A 5,527-nucleotide genomic window follows, 5' to 3' on the forward strand; every position below is an offset into this window, starting at 1 on the left:
TAATATACTTATTCCTAATCCTGTCCATCCTCGTCATACCCAGTGCAAATCTTAACATCTTCAACTTTGCTACGTCAAGCTCTGACTCCTGCCTTTTTGTCAGTGCCACTGTCTCCAACCCATATAACATAGCTGGTCTCACTACCCTCTTGTAGACCTTCCCTTTCACTCTTACTAGTACTCGTCTGTCACAAATCACTCCTGACACTCTTCTCCACCCACTCCATCCTGCCTGTACTCTCTTCTTCACCTCTCTTCCACACTCACCATTACTCTGAACTGTTGCTCCCAAGTACTTAAACTCATCCACCTTCCCCACCTCTACTCCTTGCATCCTCACCATTCCTCTATCATCCTGATCATTCACACCCATATATTCTGTCTTAGTCCTGCTGACCTTCATTCCTCTTCTCTCTAGAGCATATCTCCACCTCTCCATGGTCTCCTCCACCTATTCCCTACTACTCTCACTACAGATCACAATGTCATTTGCAAACATCATAGTCCACGGGGACTCCTGTCTGATCTCGTCTGTCAACCTGTCCATCACCATTGCAAATAAGAAAGGGCTCAGAGCTGATCCTTGATATAATCCCACCTCCACCTTAAACGCATCCGTCACTCCCACCACAGACCTCACTGCTGTCACACTACCCTCGTATATATCCTGTACCACTCTTACATACTTCTCTGACACTCCCGACGTCCTCATACAATACCACAACTCCTCTCTAGGCACCCTGTCATATGCTTTCTTTAAATCCACAAAGACACAATGCAATTCCTTCTGACCTTCTCTGTACTTCTCCATCAACACTCTCAGAGCAAACATCACATCTGTAGTGCTCTTTCCTGGCATGAAAGCATACTGCTGATCACTAATCATCACCTCCCTTCTTAACCTAGCTTCCACTGCTCTTTCCCGTAACTTCATGCTGTGACTGATCAGTTTAATCCCTCTGTAGTTACTACAGCTCTGCACATCACCGTAATTCTTAAAAATCGGTACCAAAACACTTTTTCTCCATTCCTCAGGCATCCTCTTACTTTCCAAGATTTCATTAAACAATCTAGTTAAAAACTCCACTCCCATTTCACCTAAACACCTCCATGCTTCCACAGGTATGTCATCTGGACCAACAGCCTTTCCGTTCTTCATCCTCTTCATAGCTATCCTTACTTCCTCCTTGCGAATCCACTGCACTTCATGATTCACTATCCGCACTCATCCAACCTTCTCTCCCTCTCATTCTCTTCATTCATCAACCCCTCAAAGTACTCTTTCTATCTGCTCAACACACTCTCCTCGCTTGTGAGTATGTTTCCCTCATTATCCTTTATCACCCTTACCTGCTGCACATCTTTACCAGCTCGGTCCCTCTGACTAGCCAATCGGTACAGGTCCTTTTCTCCCTCCTTAGTGTTCAACCTTTTATACAACTCTTCATACACCTTATCCCTAGCCTTTGCCACCTCTCTCTTCGCCATGCACCTCATCTCCTGTCTACTTTCTTCATCTCTTTGACAATCCCACTTCTTCTTCGCCAACCTCTTTCTCTGTATACTCTCCTGTACTTCTTCATTCCACCACCAGGTCTCCTTGTCCTCCTTCCTCTTTCCAGATGTCACATCAAGCACCTTTCTAGCCATCTCTCTTACTAGCTCTGCTGTAGTTACCCAGCTATTCAGTAACTCGTCACTGTAAACAAGGATATAGGGAATCACCAATCTCTGGATCCCACACAGTTTGGTTTTGTGAAGGGTAGATCATGCCTGCTCAGCCTGGTCAACTTCTCTGAGTCAGTCACCAGAGGTATGGATGAAGGCAAAGTGGTTCATACAGCCTACCTTGATCTGGCCAAGGCCTTTGATACTATTCCCCACTCAGAAATTATAGAAAAACTCACTAAGCTAGGCATCAACCCCTATATCACTAGGTGAGTTGCAAATTGGCTCACCTATAGAACCCACAGTGTGAAAGTAGCAGACTCCAATTCAGACTGCCGACTAGTCACAAGTGGAGATCCACAGGGTTCAGTCCTGGGTCCTCTCTTGTTTGGTATCTACTTCTCTGAAGTACAGGTCAACACGAAGGGACTCTGGCTGACAAAGTTTGCAGAGGATTGCAAGTTGGGAGCTATTATTAACTCCCCAAGTGATGTTGACATCCTACAGAATGGCCTCACTGAGACCAACGACTCAATGCCAAAAAATGTGTCATCATCCCCTTTGGGAAAAACCCGGCTCCCATGAATTACCACATTGATGGTAGTCCACTGAACACAGAAGGCATTATAAGAGATCTGGAAACATAGGTTAACAACAACCTCTCTTTTGATCACCACATTGCTCAGAAAGTCCTTCTATGTGGCACATCTCTTTACTAAGGGTTTTGCATCCAGGAAGAAAGAGGTCATTGTCTCCCTCTACTCTCCCCTCATTAGGCCAATCATAGAGTACAATGCCCCATTTGGCATATACTTCACTAGACACCTACAACAACTAGAGAGGCCACAAAAGTACCTCACAAAGAGGATCCTAGGCCATAAACACTTGTCTTATATGGACAGACTCAAAAAAATTCCAACTATTCTGTCTCATATTGCCTACTTAGATGCGATCTCTGCTTGACTTACAAAGTCGTGTCTGACCCAGAAATGCTACATCTAAAGAAATCCCAATTCCTCCACACCACATGCTCCAGAGACCTCAACCTCATTACCACAATCAACAAAATGTACTGGAGGGACAAGTTCATAATCCAGAGACTGCCCATGCTACGGAATAAACTTCCCATACATGTCAAGAAGAGCACCTCGCTGACCCTCTTCAAGAAAAATCTTGATGAGTGGATGAGAAATAGAAAATTCACCCTGGGGATAATTCCAGTGGCTCTACTCAACAGAGGCACTGGAAACTAAGGTAGGGTGGCACAATGCCAGGGTAATCCTATGGCTAGGCTTGTAAAGACCCAAGGGCCAATAGCCTAGTACACACCTATGAACCTATGAACACAAACATCCTTATAGTCAGGATGCCAGCAAGGGTACAATGCACCCTCGTGGCTGCCTGAATACTCATCTGGGTAGCTCTTGCCTTGATACTAGGTGAAAACTTCAGGTAAGGGAACAGGTGGGCTATGTCCATTTGGGAAAGGAGGCTCAATGGTTGGCAGATATGAGGTTAAGAAGGAATTGTTAAAAAAAAATGTGTCATCTTGAGTTTTTTCTCATTTTGTTCATCACTTCTCATCTTGCTATGGGCTCCTCCCTTTGCACTGATAACGTATCTAATTGTGCACATTTTACCCAAGCTGGTTGTCTCCTCTTCCAGTGCTTCCATCTCCTGATGGTGGATTTTGTTTCTTTCTTCACACCTTCCTTATCTTGGTCCATCTCCTTCATTTTCTCACTTTTTGTCACCATTCCATATTGTTTATCTCTATATTTCCCAACTGATTGAAGTCTGCCCTCCAGTAATGCCAAATATGCGTTCTTGCTACATGCCCCACTATCACTTAAGGTCTGATAAAGCACACAGAGGCATGGTTACTGTTTACCAGAATCTCTCTCTCTCTCCTTCCTTCTCCTCTGTATTAGTTAGGACTAAGAATGGGATATGCCCCTTCTTGCCTGGAGGCTTCATTCTCTGCTCAGAGCCAAGTTCTACCACAGCTTCAGCTACTTCGTTCTTCAGCTCATCCTAGATGTGGGCAGATCACAGACCACTGCTAGAAGATCTAAGCACACCTTGAGTAGAATCTTTCTTTCTTATAGGTTCACAGGTATATACTAGACTAATGACCATCAGGACCTTTATAAGCCTAGCCCCGTAACCCAACCCAATCGTGTTCCTATGTATCATGGATGTTTATTAGAAGGGGGTATGTTAGGAAGTTTCTAGAGCTTATGTGAAAGAGTATTTTAATTTGGGCATTACCGTCTGCTTTGGTCTATCAGCGACATGGGGACCTTGCCTGGTTGGTGATTCTGCTTTTGAACCTCTTATCTTTGTTTACAGTCCCTGGTGTTCTGTTTCCTTTTGCTAGCCACTAGGATACCTCACTTCTCCTTCCAAATCAAGATGAGCATTTTGTCTCCCCATCCTTTCCTTCAGCAGCAGCATCCCCATCATCATTACCATTTTCCTCCATGCATGTTATCCCAACCTACAGAAATACTGTCATTTCAACACTACCTTTGCTCCTCCTGTCCTTCCAGTACATTCTGAGTCTATCTGTCACAATAACTCAGTCACTGTCCATCATTACCCATGTTTTTGTTATGCCTGTAGTATGTTGTTGCTTCTTTCGGCTTTTCCTGGTTAGGGGTCGCCACAGCGGAACTCCAGTCCGCTAATGATTGGCAGTTGATTTTTACGTGCTGAGTTGCCAGCCCTAACGCACAACCTTCAACGAAGGTACGCCCATTCATGCATGTCTCCACGCAGAAGACGCTCTAGCTGAGAGTCGAACCAGTCAGCATCTTACTGTGAGGCGACAACGCCTGTAGTATCATCTCTTCAATAGGTTGCTACAGCTTTCAGCTGAACTAGTTCTTGCCCAGGCTTCTTCGGCCATCCCATAACATCACTGTCCATTCAGCACTACATCCTTTGTCCCTCCATAGACTCCTGTACTTTTATCTCCCCTTATCTGTTTTAGTTTAAAGAAGTAAGCCACTTTATTAATTACCAAATGGATCTGCTATAAACATCCATTTGCCATGCATGTACTGTGCCTGGCCTGAGCAATGCATACATTTTTAGTAGACTACACTACCAACCTCCTTTTAGAGAAATGATCTCTGCAATAAATTAAGAAGAGTACTTCCTAGGAAAATGCCCACTTAATATAGTAGTAACTGCAATTTAACATAATGATACGAAGTTAATATGCCAATTGATTTGGTAGTCCTGACCCTCCTGAATCTTCTATGTTGTGGTTAGATCATATAATCTGGTCTTTGAGATGTTTGCCTGGGAAATAATCTTTTGCTGAAAGTACAAAAACATGACATCATGATTCTTTATGATCAATAACTTCATTATCTGCAGCTGGTAGTACCAAAACAATAGATGTTGCAGGCTCATTGCCTTTTGGAATGATAACGTCTTTGCCACATCAGGTGTAATGCCCTTTGTCCTATCTGGTCTTGGATTCAGTTATTTAGAATGCCCTTTGAATGAACATTCAGTATTAGCTTCCACTCTAAATGATAGTGGACCAGCCCTTCATAGGATCATAGGTGTTTACTAGGCTAATGACCACAAAGGCCCTTTTTAAGCCTAACCATGCATTCCAGTTCTCAGACAAGTTCTAGTCCCCTTGATAAGTGTAAGCAGGGGCTTGGGAGGTGAAACATTTACAAGCAAGGGACTTGGAGATGAACTATTTACAGAATGCCTGTGTCCATTCTTCATGAATTTCTGGAATCAACCTTGGAACTCCCCCATTGCTACTTTGGAATAAATCAAATCGTTTTCAGTGTGACAGATCTGTTGTTGGCATATTTGTCACACTGGAATT

The sequence above is a fragment of the Protopterus annectens genome, chromosome 10.part0 (genome assembly GCF_019279795.1).
Source record: "Protopterus annectens isolate FY-2018-M chromosome 10.part0, PAN1.0, whole genome shotgun sequence".
NCBI lineage: Eukaryota > Metazoa > Chordata > Ceratodontiformes > Protopteridae > Protopterus > Protopterus annectens.